General features: G+C 42.4%; 1 long non-coding RNA gene across 1 annotated transcript; it reads left to right on the forward strand.

The window, feature by feature from the left end:
* The first annotated feature begins 11367 nt into the window (after nucleotides 1-11367).
* LOC121520747 lies at nucleotides 11368-12328 on the forward strand. Its single transcript, XR_005992796.1, has 3 exons — nucleotides 11368-11489; nucleotides 11572-11636; nucleotides 12169-12328. It is a non-coding gene; the product is annotated as an uncharacterized LOC121520747 (long non-coding RNA).
* The last annotated feature ends 3586 nt before the right edge of the window (nucleotides 12329-15914 follow it).

Below are 15914 nucleotides of genomic sequence, written 5' to 3' on the forward strand. Positions count from 1 at the left end.
CTGTATGAATCCGTCAGCACAAAACTAATGCCTTTAACTCAAGCCTTCAGCATCAACCAACTATTTTCACCAGCACCCCATCCCTTGCTCTCCAACCTCTGCCTTGCAGCAGAAGTCACCACCTCCTCCTGCAGTCTCTGAAAAATCAATACCCTCAATGTTTGTTTCTGCAGGGTCGTCCTTCTCTAACATGAACAATCTGCTCAAGAAGCTGCAGCCAATGCCTTCATATCCTCCATCTACCAGAAGTCAACACTCCACTGCTCTCTGCCTCCACCTGCTGTTTGCTTTATGAACTGCTACGTAAGTTTTGTCCCTAACCATGGATCTATGAGACTGAAAGATGACCGTCACCAGGGTCTAACCAAGGATGAATGAAGCCATCCTTCGACCTATCTTCGAGACCATAATAGCAACAAAGTCATGTGACTGACCTTAAAAGGCTGCATATAGTGCATTTGGAGCAGATGCCTCTTCCTCCTGCTTGGAACATCTCAGCCAGTTCCAAGTGACAAGAGATAGTGACTGTCATCGTTCGGTCTCATAGATCCATAGTTATGGACATAAATTACAACCTATTTTGACCTCACTCAGACCATCACCATGGTCTAACCATGGGTGAATCATGGCAACAGGGTCGTAAGGAACTTAAGATTCCACCTCGTCATTATGTTCAGTGGCCGACATGAGAACAGTGGAGCCGATCATTGTCACATTGTCACATTGACTCTGTAAAATCTGGCAAAAGTGCATGGTGTGCTCCATGATACTGCTGCACATATGTCACAATAACCTGATTCATGGTCTGAGGACTCCCTACCTTGGGTAGGAAGAATGGATTTGGCCAGAGAGACACCCTGACATTCTCATGTTTCTACCTTAAACCTTCATCACTCACATAGAGTGCATTTAGCTCCCCCACCTCTTAGCAGAGCACATGGCTAAGAGAAAAGTCATCTTACATGATAGAAGTTTAAGAGTCATCTGCTCTTGTGGTTCATATCGAGCCCCAGCCAATGAACTCAACACCAGAGGGAGGTCCCATGATGGTGTTCTCAGACACCTACCAGGTCATAAACGGCTGGCCCCCTTGAGGAACTGGGACACTAGAGGGTGCTTCCCTACAGAAAAAAAAAACCCTACCGACTCATGAAACACAGAGATGGCTGTGGTGTAAACCCTCAAGGTGTTGGCTGCCCTCCCCAACTCCAGGAGAGACTGGAGGAAGTGGAGCATAGAGGCCAGAGGGCAGGTGACAGGGTCCAGCCCTCTGATCTGGCACCAAGAAGAGAATGGCTTCCATTTCGGTTGGTAATTAGCTCATGTGAAAGATGCCCTGGCATTGTTTATGGTCTCCAAGACAGCCTCATTCAGATCCTGAGAGGCAGACTGAGGAGGGGCAAGGCCCACAGCTAAGATAGCTGCATTTGGATGTCAGATTTGTCCCACTGCCTGAGAGAGAAGATCTGCCCTGAGTGACAGAGGGCAGGGTTTGCCATGCACAAGGCAAAGAAGGGCCAGAAACCTTTGTTTCCTCAGCCAGGGGTACTATTAACAGAACTTTGGGTTACCTGACGTAATCCCTGGTTCTTTTTCTAACTTCATTCGGTGTTTCACTATAGGAATTGCTTAGGTGTGACCTGTTTAGAAACTCCAATGACACGTCTGTCTGTGACAGACAGGTCGGACTGTGCTTGGGGCACACCCCCTCATATTATCACAGTCAACCCGCCTCTGTCAAATCATTCTAGGCAGGTTTCTTACCATGCCTGTGCAAGGAGGGATGTGAAGGTGAAACACCTTACTCTGTTTTCAAAGAACCAGGGATTACGTCAAGTGGCCCAAAGTTCTTTTTTTTCTTCACTATGGGAGATATAGACAACTCCCGGATTGCATGAGCATCCTAAAGCCATAAAACATTACAGACTTAGCACCAGTTCTCAAAGTGACCCAGGTGCAACTGTCTCCAGCACTGATTGTGCCACAGATGGCCCTGAAACATCCAGTCTGTAAAATCTGACAAAGGTGTGAGGCAACACCCAGATCTCCGCATCATAGATGTCCTGCACTGAGACACCTCTAAACAGAGCCCAAGAGGTGGCCATGCTCCTAGTGGAATGGGCCCTCAGGCCTTGAGGGGGCTGCAGGCCCCTAACGTGGTAGGCCAGAGAGATGGCTTCCACGATCCAGTGGGATAGCCTCTGACGAGATAGTGGCTTGCCCTTATGAGGAGTAGCCCAACAGCTGATCATTTCTCTTCAACGCTGCTGTTTTATTCACATACATGTGCAAAGCCTGTACTGTTCCGCCTGTCAATCTCCCGCTCCATTCTTCCCTCACTCGTGAACAAGACCCCAAGATACTTGAACTCCTCCACTTGGGGCAGGATCTCATTCCCAACCTGGAGAGGGCATTCCACCCTTTTCCTAATTTAATAATTTAACATTTATTTATTTTTAGTTTGGGGAGAACTTGAGGATTCATTTTTGATATCACTAATGTTATCGTAGAGTATGTAAGTATTGATCGGGGCTTTTGTTTTGATATATTTGTAGTTTGGAGAGGATGGGCGGGCACTGGGGAAGGTGAATGGTTTTTTACCAGGAAGGCATGGGCTAGGAGCACACCAGGAGAACGCCAAAGAGAAACCTTTTGATTTTGAGTGCGTTTGTTAATTGACAACAGCAAATCACTGCTACAATATATTTAAACTAAAGGAGTAAGCCAGACTCAAAATGTTTGAGGGGCGAAAATGATAACTAGGGCACCTGCTGTATGCAGTGGGGCACCAGCACACAACCTGCTTATCTGATGTTTATCTATCAACCGGGGCATTAGAGTAGGCACACAATTTTTCAAACATTAGGTCATGAAGGGGGAGGAATGCCCCTCTCTGAGTCCAGCAGTAAAATAAAGACAGCACCATTTACAAGTATATAGCACATAATCTAAATGCTATATTTTTCTTTAAAGGGGCTCTATGCAAGATTTAGAAAAATATCAGTGTAGCGACACCGCCGGCCATTAGGCGAACTACAGCAATACTGTGTTGCATGTCCACGACAGCACGCTCCTTGCTCATGAACGAGCCTCTGGTTTATCAGCTGATACACAAGCAGACCAAGGTGATTTACCGGCATCGTGTATACAGAGGAGGTAAGTGAAGTGACACTTAAAAGTTCCACCAACTAAAAATTAAAATGAATAAAGCATATTTGAACCTCTAGTGCGGACACGGCACAAAGGCTACTGAAAAAGGACGATATTTTTGCGACTATTTCTATGAATGAACAACTTAGCGACTTAGTGCAGCACTGACCAATTTAATTGTCTTTTTACGTGTATAATGTGTGATGTGTATTGAATTGGACGCGTTTTAGAGCAGAAGCAACAGGGCTAACGTTGCTTCGGTGCCTCAACCACGGATATCAGATAGCTGACATTATGTGTTTAAGATATTTTACAAAGTATCAAAACATAAACTCAGTAAGTTGAGTCCAGTGCCAGGAAGCAAGAAAAAGATGAAATATTATCCGGAAAACACCGAATGAGTAATGTGACGTTCTCGTTGTTTGGATAGCATCTTTGTAAGCAAGCTAACGTGATGTAGCGTATGGTTTATACAGCATAAAACACTACATTGTATTTCATGGTCCAGAGTGATGCTCAACCTTTTCCACAGAAAGACAGCCATCTCTGGATCGGTTTTTATCCCGAGCGCCGAGCGTAGCTCCCTCTATTTCTCAAATGATCCATCGATATTTATCCTCCATTTCCCCCTGTGTCGGTTACACTCTCTTAGCTTGACGGGCTTCAGCAGATAAAACTGTCTTAGTTAGGGTTCTAACCCCTCCGGGGGTTAGAACCCTATTGTTTTCCTGCCGGTTTATTAGGGTTCTAACCCCGAAGGGGTAGAACCCTATTGTTTTCGTCCCGGTTTATTATTATTTCCGTTCTGCCGCTTGAGCTAAAATTCCCGTGAGCTGGAATGAGCTAGAAAGCTGAAACTTGGCCAAAACATTGGAAATGATGTGCAGCAACTTTCCATTAATCATGAGCCCGGTCAGCCACATGGTGGCGCTACAATTAAGGCCTAAAATCTTTTTTTTGGGAAGGCCACGCCCCTCACACCGTGAGTCCGATTGACTTGAAAATCGGCCCACAGATGCAGCTCAATGTGCTCTACAAAAAAGCCAATTGGACCCCTAAAGTCCGCCTAATTAGATTTTTGGCTAATTAGCATAATTTGAAAAACAGTCAAATGAATAGAAGTCGGGAAATATTTACCCTATCAGCACCAAATTTGGCACATGGCCTCGGGGGACAAAAAGTCAAATTTCTATTATCGATGAGCCTGATCCGTTCAAAAACATGGCCGCTAGACCCCGAAATATCTTTGCTACTGGGCGGAGCCAACAAATGATTGGTCAGAACTCTCACACCTTTTGCCCGATCATCACCAAATTTGGTATGTAGGTTCACAACAGGACTGGGAAGCTGCCTGTCAAAGCGTTTTGAGCTCAACCCATAGGGGGCGCTATAAACACCACATGTCTATATCTCAAAGACCATTGGTTGGAATTTCACCAAATTTGGTGTGCATGTTCTAGGGGCGAGTATTAACTAAAATGTTAAGCAGCATATTTATTGGTGAAAGTGGGCGTGGCCTATTCATCATTAAGTACCTTTTCTTCATTTGTGGTGAGCTGGAATGACCTAGAGACACCAATCTTTGTACGTCAAGTATAAATGATGTGTAAATGCTGCTCCTAAAATTTGAGCCGAATCGGCCTAAAGGGGGCGCTATAACGTAGAGTGCAAAACTTCAAAAGCCCCGCCCCCACACACAGCAAGTGCTGTTGACTTGAAATTTCTCACACAGCTTCACCTGATAGGTCTCTACAAAAAAGCCTCTTGCACCATCAACGCCGTTATTACGGATTTTTGGCTAATATGCATAATGCTAAAAACAGTCAAATGAATAGAACTTTTGCAAAATTAATGCTATCTACACCAATGTTGGTATGTGGCATCGGGGGACCGAGATGCTCATTTCTATTGCAGAAGAGCACAATCGGTTGAAAAACGTAGCCGGGTCAATCCGAGTATTGAGTGCCATTTGAGTCGCCATGCCATAATGTGGTGTATTTTGTGTAAAAGTGGGCTAATATTTATTTTGAAAATATCTTGTTACATGGTTAACTCCCCTCTACCATAAAACACAACCATATATACACAGGATGACTTAACCCTTTAAAACCCACCATTATGCCAGTCCGCCAGGAAATATTCTTAGATTTTTACATACTGTAGTGGCATTTTTGGCAGTATTTTTGTTTGCTTAACATCAAAAAAACCCTTATATCCCAAATTTTAATAATATGTATTGACTTAAGTATTAACTACTACAATAAATTGTTTAAAAGTGCAATAAACCTAAAAAAATGAAAATCGTTTTTGTTTTTTCACATATATTTCAAAATACAGAAATTGCACAGCTGTATCCCTCAAATTTGTCAATGTAAAAAAGTTGCACGATATCCTTTGGAACCACAGGAAATTTATTTGGAGTCTCTACATAACTTGCTTTGTGAGATATAGTCAATTTTGTAACCTTTAACAAAAACTGAGCCGTATCCTCCTGACTACCAGGAAAAAAAATGTTGTCCATTCACATGTTTTGTAAATCCCCCAATCTTTGTAAGGTACTTAGAATACTGAAAATATTTTTTGGAAAAAAAAATAGTTTTCATTTTTAAGATGTCATGAATGCCATACATGTGAAAACGAATCTTGATGGCAATCAGTTATTCCCAAAGAAAATAGCAAAAAGTCAATATAAGAATGAGTTTAACATCCACATAACTGTCCATCATCACTTTTTTTTTGTTTTGCTTTGTTTTGCTCATTTGGTATGACACTTCAAAAAGCAATTTCCTGAGCCTGTGATGTTGCCCTCTGAGCCTGTGATGACCCCCTCTGTGCCTGTGATGAGGCCCTCTGAGCCTGTGATGTTGCCCTCTGAGCCTGTGATGAGGCCCCCTGAGCCTGTGATAAGGCCCTCTGAGCCTGCAATGACCCCCTCTGTACCTGTGATGTGCACTTCAAAGCCTGTGATGAGGCCCTCTGAGCCTGCAATGACCCCCTCTGAACCTGTGATGTGCACTTCAGAGCCTGTGATTAGGCCCTCTGAGCCTGCAATGACCCCCTCTGAGCCTGTGATGTTGCCCTCTTAGCCTGTGATGTTGCCCTCTGAGCATTTGATTTGACCTTCTGAGCCTGTGATGTGCCCTTCTGAGTCAGCAATGACCCCCTCTGAGCCTGTGATTTGACCTTCTGAGCCTGCAGTGACCCCTTTTGAGCCTGTGATGACCCCTTCTGCTCTGAAACATGGTGAATGTGTGAAATGTTAGTGTAACTCCCCAGGTTTTACATGCAAAAGGAATGATTGATCTATCTTATGCAGTTTCAAATCTATCCACAATCAAAAATGGATATGCTTACTTTGGTGTCTTAGCCAACCCTATGCTGGGATCTATAGGGTTAAATCACCACATGTGTTCATTAGGTATTTGTAACCCAGTTGTATATTTTAATATAGGTTTCCCTGTATAACATCTAAGCTGCCGCTTTAATTATCACGTCCTTTGAAATCTCGCGAGACTTGAGGTCACGAGAGTTGCGCTGCTCCATGCGGGATATACCAGACAGACTCTCTATCGCTTATCAGGTGTGTGGGGGAAGCAGGACCATGAGCAGCTGCAGGTAACTTAGTTAGCCCTTTAAGATCACTCGTTTTTCTATCTAAAATGATCCGGTTTTAACCGTTGTGCTCCTCAACTTGTAGATGCGTCCACTGCCGATGAAAAACTCTCCGACTGTGATTCGTGTTACAAGTAAACAAAGGAATTGGTGAGTGTCACGGCGCTAATGCTAACCGGCGCTAATGCTAATCGGCGCTAGCATTTGTTTATGCATCTAATGTGTTTCTGTGGTGATATCCAGCTAATGCTAGCCCAGTATTTCCGTGTATTACCCAGTCAATTGTTGTGGTGGTGTTTAGTGCTGGTTGTGCTGCTCTATAGCTTAAGTGGCTACTTTGTCTTATTGTTGACATGTCTCTTGCATTTAATGTGACTTGCTGTCACTGGTTTATTGAATGACCTTGGTCTAATGTTTTATTAGCTACATTCAAGCATTGAATTAACACCTAATCATTATTATATGCCTGAAGTATTAATATGCAATTATGGTAGCTGTATCTGCACTTAATTGCACTTTATTATCAAAAAGATGGTGCTGCAGAAATACTTGTGTATCAATAATGTACATCTCCAAGCTGATTACAATCAGTCATATTTGCTATTTATTTTCTTAGGCATTTGTTTTGTGTACACAAGTTATTTATACATGCATGTTCTTGTTCAGGCCAGGTTTTGTGGGGGTTTAGGGGTAAGACCTGCCGATTGGAAACAACCCAGCAGCCCAGCCTGTGAACTCTCCTCACTCTGACAACCTACACCTGGATGTGCGGTAGGAGGCTCTGCAGCCGATCCTTTCACTCACTCCCACCACCTCCAACGTGCTCGGGACCCTTTTAAAGGACCCCTGTCCTCTTGGGTTATTTGGAGTAGAAATGTTCTCTGGAACTGGACCATTGAACTGACTAAACTCTTCTTTTGCGTTGTGTGGATTCTAAACGTTCTGACGGGGATTGCAGAAGCATAAATGAACTCTTACTGTACCTTGTGTGTATCAAATGTTAACTATTAACTTCCTCAAGTGCACTTGAACTGTATATATTGTACATATTAATCAATAACACCTGGTATTTTGGTAGCACCGCACAATTTGTCCTGTTTTCATTTTGGCACAATATTATTTCCTCCTAGAGTGAACTGAATCTTCTGATCATTTTAATTGGGTCATAGTATTACTCAATTGTAACTGCTAATTGCGATCAATACACCCTATACAAGTGTTACATATTTCTTTGATACATGTCAACATAAAGTGAGATGTGTGTGTCACAGTTAGGAGCACGTAATGGGAGAAGTGACGTTGTCTTTCTGAAATTTGGCCCATAAAATGTCACTACAGCGGCACTGGTGAAGAGTGCTGTCAAAGAGGGAGCAACGACAGCTGTTTTTGATTGTGTTCATGTGTGAGAAGCTTGACCTACATGTATATGTTGATCCAAACATGCTGACATCATGGACTGCTACTTTGTTGCATTCACTTTCTGAAGCTCTGTAGGATCTTGGAGATGGTTCTCAGGAAAGGGGTTTTCCTTGCTTCTTTTTGGCTAAACCGTGTGCTTGACCGCTCACGTATTGCTTCTGGGAGGCGTGGAGCCCAGGGGCTGACTGAATATAGGGCTGGTCTTGGCCGTTGGAAAGGGCGGAAAGGGTTAGAACCCGCCAATAGCCGCTTGCGGCTATATTTAGGGTTCTAACCCCGAAGGGGTAGAACCCTATTGTTTTCCTGCCGGTTTATTATTAGGGTTCTAACCCCGAAGGGGTAGAACCCTATTGTTTTCCTGCCGGTTTATTAGGGTTCTAACCCCGAAGGGGTAGAACCCTATTGTTTTCCTGCCGGTTTATTATTATTATTATTATTAGGGTTCTAACCCCGAAGGGGTAGAACCCTATTGTTTTCCTGCCGGTTTATTATTATTAGGGTTCTAACCCCGAAGGGGTAGAACCCTATTGTTTTCGTCCCGGTTTATTAGGGTTCTAACCCCGAAGGGGTAGAACCCTATTGTTTTCCTGCCGGTTTATTAGGGTTCTAACCCCGAAGGGGTAGAACCCTATTGTTTTCCTCCCGGTTTATTATTATTAGGGTTCTAACCCCGAAGGGGTAGAACCCTATTGTTTTCCTGCCGGTTTATTATTAGGGTTCTAACCCCCGGAGGGGGTAGAACCCTATTGTTTTCCTGCCGGTTTATTATTATTTTTCTCCTGCCGGTTGAGCTCAAATTCCCGTGAGCTGGAATGAGCTAGAAAGCTGAAACTTGGCCAAAACATTGGAAATGATGTGCAGCAACTTTCCATAAATCATGAGCCCGGTCAGCCACATGGTGGCGCTACAATTAAGGCCTAAAATCTTTTTTTTGAGAAGGCCACGCCCCTCACACCGTGAGTCCGATTGACTTGAAAATCGGCCCACAGATGCAGCTCAATGTGCTCTACAAAAAAGCCTCTGGGACCCCTAAAGTCCGCCTAATTAGATTTTTGGCTAATTAGCATAATTTGAAAAACAGTCAAATGAATAGAAGTCGGGAAATATTTACCCTATCAGCACCAAATTTGGCACATGGCCTCAGGAGACAAAATGTCAAATTTCTATTATCGATGAGCCTGATCCGCTCAAAAACATGGCCGCTAGACCCCGAAATATCTTTGCTACTGGGCGGAGCCAACAAATGATTGGTCAGAACTCCCACACCTTTTGCCCGATCATCACCAAATTGGGTATGTAGGTTCACAACAGGACTGGGAAGCTGCCTGTGTAAGCGTTTTGAGCTCAACCCATAGGGGGCGCTATAAACACCACATGTCTATAACTCAAAGACCATTGGTTGGAATTTCACCAAATTTGGTGTGCATGTTCTAGGGGCGAGTATTAACTAATGTGTTGAGCAGCATATTTTTTGGTGAAAGTGGGCGTGGCCTATTCATCATTAAGTACCTTTTCTTCATTTGTGGTGAGCTGGAATGACCTAGAGACACCAATCTTTGTACGTCAAGTATGAATGACGTCTAAATGCTGCTCCTAAAATTTGAGCCCAATCGGCCTAAAGGGGGCGCTATAACATAGAGTGCAAAACTTCAAAAGCCCCGCCCCCACAAACAGCAAGTGCTGTTGACTTGAAATTTCTCACACAGCTTCACCTGATAGGTCTCTACAAAAAAGCCTCTTGCACCACTAACGCCGTTATTACGGATTTTTGGCTAATATGCATAATGCTAAAAACAGTCAAATGAATAGAACTTTTGCAAAATTGATGCTATCCACACAAATGTTGGTATGTGGCATCGGGAGACCGAGACGCTCATTTCTATTACAGAAGAGCACAATCGGTTGAAAATCGTAGCCGGGTCAATCCGAGTATTGGGTGCCATTTGAGTCGCCATGCCATAATGTGGTGTATTTTGTATAAAAGTGGGCTAATATTTATTTTGAAAATATCTTGTTACATGGTTAACTCCCCTCTACCATAAAACACAACCATATATACACAGGATCAATTAACCCTTTAAAACCCACCATTATGCGAGTCCGCCAGGACATATTCTTAGATTTTTACATACTGTAGTGGCATTATTGGGAATATTTTTGTTCGCTTAACATCAAAAAAACCCTTATATCCCAAATTTTAATAATATGAATCGACTTAAGTCTTAATTACTACAATAAATTGCTTAAAAGTGCAATAAACCTAAAAAAATGAAAATCGCTGTTGTTTTTTTCACATATATTTCAAAATACAGAAATTGCACAACTGTATCCCTCAAATTTGTCAATGTAAAAAAGTTGCACAATATCCTTTGGAACCACAGGAAATTGATTTGGAGTCTCTACATAACTTGCTTTTTGAGATACAGTCAATTTTGTAACCTTTAACAAAAACCAAGCCATATCCTCCTGACTACCAGGAAAAAAAATGTTGTCCATTCACATGTTTTGTAAATCCCCCAATCTTTGTAAGGTACTTAGAATACTGAAAACATTTTTTGGAAAAAAAAAAAAGTTTTTATTTTTAAGATATCATAAATGCCATACATGTGAAAACGAATCTTGATGGCAATCAGTTATTCCCAAAGAAAATACCAAAAAGTCAATATAAGAATGAGTTTAACATCCACATAACTGTCCATCATCACTTTTGTTTTGTTTTGCTCATTTGGTATGACACTTCAAAAAGCAATTTCCTGAGCCTGTGATGTTGCCCTCTGAGCCTGTGATGAGGCCCTCTGAGCCTGTGATAAGGCTCTCTGAGCCTGCAATGACCCCCTCTGAGCCTGTGATGTTGCCCTCTTAGCCTGTGATGTTGCCCTCTGAGTCTGCAGTGACCCCCTCTGAGCCTGTGATGACCCCTTCTGCTCTGAAACATGGTGAATGTGTGAAATGTTAGTGTAACTCCCCAGGTTTTACATGCGAAAGGAATGATTGATCTATCTTATGTAGTTTCAAATCTATCCACAATCAAAAATAGATATGCTTACTTTGGTATCTTAGCCAACCCTACGCTGGGATCTATAGGGTTAAATCACCACATGTGTTCATTAGGTATTTGTAACCCAGTTGTATATTTTAATATAGGTTTCCCTGTTTAACATCAAAGCTGCCGCTTTAATTATCACGTCCTTTGAAATCTCGCGAGACTTGAGGTCACGAGAGTTGCGCTGCTCCATGCGGGATATTCCAGACAGACTCCCTATCGCTTATCAGGTGTGTGGGGGAAGCAGGACCATGAGCAGCTGCAGGTAACTTAGTTAGCCCTTTAAGATCACTCGTTTTTCTATCTAAAATGATCCGGTTTTAACCGTTGTGCTCCTCAACTTGTAGATGCGTCCACTGCCGATGAAAAACTCTCCGACTGTGATTCGTGTTACAAGTAAACAAAGGAATTGGTGAGTGTCACGGCGCTAATGCTAACCGGCGCTAATGCTAATCGGCGCTAATGCTAATCGGCGCTAGCATTTGTTTATGCATCTAATGTGTTTCTGTGGTGATATCCAGCTAATGCTAGCCCAGTATTTCCGTGTATTACCCAGTCAATTGTTGTGGTGGTGTTTAGTGCTGGTTGTGCTGCTCTATAGCTTAAGTGGCTACTTTGTCTTATTGTTGACATGTCTCTTGCATTTAATGTGACTCGCTGTCACTGGTTTATTGAATGACCTTGGTCTAATGTTTTATTAGGTACATTCAAACATTGAATTAACACCTAATCATTATTATATGCCTGAAGTATTAATATGCAATTATGGTAGCTGTATCTGCACTTAATTGCACTTTATTATCAAAAAGATGGTGCTGCAGAAATACTTGTGTATCAATAATGTACATCTCCAAGCTGATTACAATCAGTCATATTTGCTATTTATTTTCTTAGGCATTTGTTTTGTGTACACAAGTTATTTATACATGCATGTTCTTGTTCAGGCCAGGTTTTGTGGGGGTTTAGGGGTAAGACCTGCCGATTGGAAACAACCCAGCAGCCCAGCCTGTGAACTCTCCTCACTCTGACAACCTACACCTGGATGTGCGGTAGGAGGCTCTGCAGCCGATCCTTTCACTCACTCCCACCACCTCCAACGTGCTCGGGACCCTTTTAAAGGACCCCTGTCCTCTTGGGTTATTTGGAGTATAAATGTTCTCTGGAACTGGACCATTGAACTGACTAAACTCTTCTTTTTGCGTTGTGTGGATTATAAACGTTCTGACGGGGATTGCAGAAGCATAAATGAACTCTTACTGTACCTTGTGTGTATCAAATGTTAACTATTAACTTCCTCAAGTGCACTTGAACTGTATATATTGTACATATTAATCAATAACACCTGGTATTTTGGTAGCACCGCACAATTTGTCCTGTTTTCATTTTGGCACAATATTATTTCCTCCTAGAGTGAACTGAATCTTCTGATCATTTTAATTGGGTCATAGTATTACTCAATTGTAACTGCTAATTGCGATCAATACACCCTGTACAAGTGTTACATATTTCTTTGATACATGTCAACATAAAGTAAGATGTGTATGTCACAGTTAGGAGCAGGTAATGGGAGAAGTGACGTTGTCTTTCTGAAATTTGGCCCATAAAATGTCACTACAGCGGCACTGGTGAAGAGTGCTGTCAAAGAGGGAGCAACGACAGCTGTTTTTGATTGTGTTCATGTGTGAGAAGCTTGACCTACATGTATATGTTGATCCAAACATGCTGACATCATGGACTGCTACTTTGTTGCATTCACTTTCTGAAGCACTGTAGGATCTTGGAGATGGTTCTCAGGAAAGGGGTTTTCCTTGCTTCTTTTTGGCTAAACCGTGTGCTTGACCGCTCACGTATTGGTTCTGGGAGGCGTGGAGCCCAGGGGCTGACTGAATATAGGGCTGGTCTTGGCCGTTGGAAAGGGCGGAAAGGGTTAGAACCCCCCAATAGCCGCTTGCGGCTATATTTAGGGTTCTAACCCCGAAGGGGTAGAACCCTATTGTTTTCCTGCCGGTTTATTATTAGGGTTCTAACCCCGAAGGGGTAGAACCCTATTGTTTTCCTGCCGGTTTATTATTAGGGTTCTAACCCCGAAGGGGTAGAACCCTATTGTTTTCCTGCCGGTTTATTATTAGGGTTCTAACCCCGAAGGGGTAGAACCCTATTGTTTTCCTACCGGTTTATTATTATTAGGGTTCTAACCCCGAAGGGGTAGAACCCTATTGTTTTCCTGCCGGTTTATTATTAATAGGGTTCGAACCCCGAAGGGGGAGAACCCTATTGGATTCGTCCCGGTTTATTAGGGTTCTAACCAAGAGTAGAACCCTATTGTTTTCCTCGGTTTATTATTATTAGGTTCTAACGAAGAAGTAGAACCTATTGTTTTCCTGCCGGTTTATTATTAGGGTTCTAACCCCCGGAGGGGGTAGAACCCTATTGTTTTCCTGCCGGTTTATTATTATTTTTCTCCTGCCGGTTGAGCTCAAATTCCCGTGAGCTGGAATGAGCTAGAAAGCTGAAACTTGGCCAAAACATTGGAAATGATGTGCAGCAACTTTCCATAAATCATGAGCCCGGTCAGCCACATGGTGGCGCTACAATTAAGGCCTAAAATCTTTTTTTTGAGAAGGCCACGCCCCTCACACCGTGAGTCCGATTGACTTGAAAATCGGCCCACAGATGCAGCTCAATGTGCTCTACAAAAAGCCTCTGGGACCCCTAAAGTCCGCCTAATTAGATTTTTGGCTAATTAGCATAATTTGAAAAACAGTCAAATGAATAGAAGTCGGGAAATATTTACCCTATCAGCACCAAATTTGGCACATGGCCTCAGGAGACAAAATGTCAAATTTCTATTATCGATGAGCCTGATCCGCTCAAAAACATGGCCGCTAGACCCCGAAATATCTTTGCTACTGGGCGGAGCCAACAAATGATTGGTCAGAACTCCCACACCTTTTGCCCGATCATCACCAAATTTGGTATGTAGGTTCACAACAGGACTGGGAAGCTGCCTGTCAAAGCGTTTTGAGCTCAACCCATAGGGGGCGCTATAAACACCACATGTCTATAACTCAAAGACCATTGGTTGGAATTTCACCAAATTTGGTGTGCATGTTCTAGGGGCGAGTATTAACTAATGTGTTGAGCAGCATATTTTTTGGTGAAAGTGGGCGTGGCCTATTCATCATTAAGTACCTTTTCTTCATTTGTGGTGAGCTGGAATGACCTAGAGACACCAATCTTTGTACGTCAAGTATGAATGAGGTCTAAATGCTGCTCCTAAAATTTGAGCCCAATCGGCCTAAAGGGGGCGCTATAACATAGAGTGAAAAACTTCAAAAGCCCGCCCCACAGCAAGTGCTGTTGACTTGAAATTTCTCACACAGCTTCACCTGATAGGTCTCTACAAAAAGCCTCTTGCACCACTAAAGTCCGCCTAATTACGGATTTTTGGCTAATATGCATAATGCTAAAAACAGTCAAATGAATAGAACTTTTGCAAAATTAATGCTATCTACACCAATGTTGGTATGTGGCATCAGGGGACCGAGACACTCATTTCTATTACAGAAGAGCACAATCGGTTGAAAAACGTAGCCGGGTCAATCCGAGTATTGAGTGCCATTTGAGTCGCCATGCCATAATGTGGTGTATTTTGTGTAAAAGTGGGCTAATATTTATTTTGAAAATATCTTATTACATGGTTAACTCCCCTCTACCATAAAACCCAACCATATATACACAGGATCAATTAACCCTTTAAAACCCACCATTATGCGAGTCCGCCAGGACATATTCTTAGATTTTTACATACTGTAGTGGCATTATTGGGAATATTTTTGTTCGCTTAACATCAAAAAAACCCTTATATCCCAAATTTTAATAATATGAATCGACTTAAGTCTTAATTACTACAATAAATTGCTTAAAAGTGCAATAAACCTAAAAAAATGAAAATCGCTGTTGTTTTTTTCACATATATTTCAAAATACAGAAATTGCACAACTGTATCCCTCAAATTTGTCAATGTAAAAAAGTTGCACAATATCCTTTGGAACCACAGGAAATTGATTTGGAGTCTCTACATAACTTGCTTTTTGAGATACAGTCAATTTTGTAACCTTTAACAAAAACCGAGCCATATCCTCCTGACTACCAGGAAAAAAAATGTTGTCCATTCACATGTTTTGTAAATCCCCCAATCTTTGTAAGGTACTTAGAATACTGAAAACATTTTTTGGAAAAAAAAAATAGTTTTTATTTCTAAGATATCATGAATGCCATACATGTGAAACCGAATCTTGATGGCAATCAGTTATTCCCAAAGAAAATAGCAAAAAGTCAATATAAGAATGAGTTTAACATCCACATAACTTTCCATCATCACTTTTGTTTTGTTTTGCTTTGTTTTGCTCATTTGGTATGACACTTCAAAAAGCAATTTCCTGAGCCTGTGATGTTGCCATCTGAGCCTGTGATGAGGCCCTCTGAGCCTGTGATAAGGCCCTCTGAGCCTGCAATGACCCCCTCTGAGCCTGTGATGTGCACTTCAGAGCCTGTGATGAGGCCCTCTGAGTCTGCAATGACCCCCTATGAGCCTGTGATGTTGCCCTCTGAGCATTTGATTTGACCTTCTTAGCCTGTGATGTGCCCTTCTGAGCCTGTGATGACCCCTTCTGTTCTGAAACATGGT

The sequence above is a fragment of the Cheilinus undulatus genome, linkage group 13 (assembly GCF_018320785.1).
Source record: "Cheilinus undulatus linkage group 13, ASM1832078v1, whole genome shotgun sequence".
In the NCBI taxonomy this organism is placed as follows: Eukaryota; Metazoa; Chordata; class Actinopteri; order Labriformes; family Labridae; genus Cheilinus; species Cheilinus undulatus.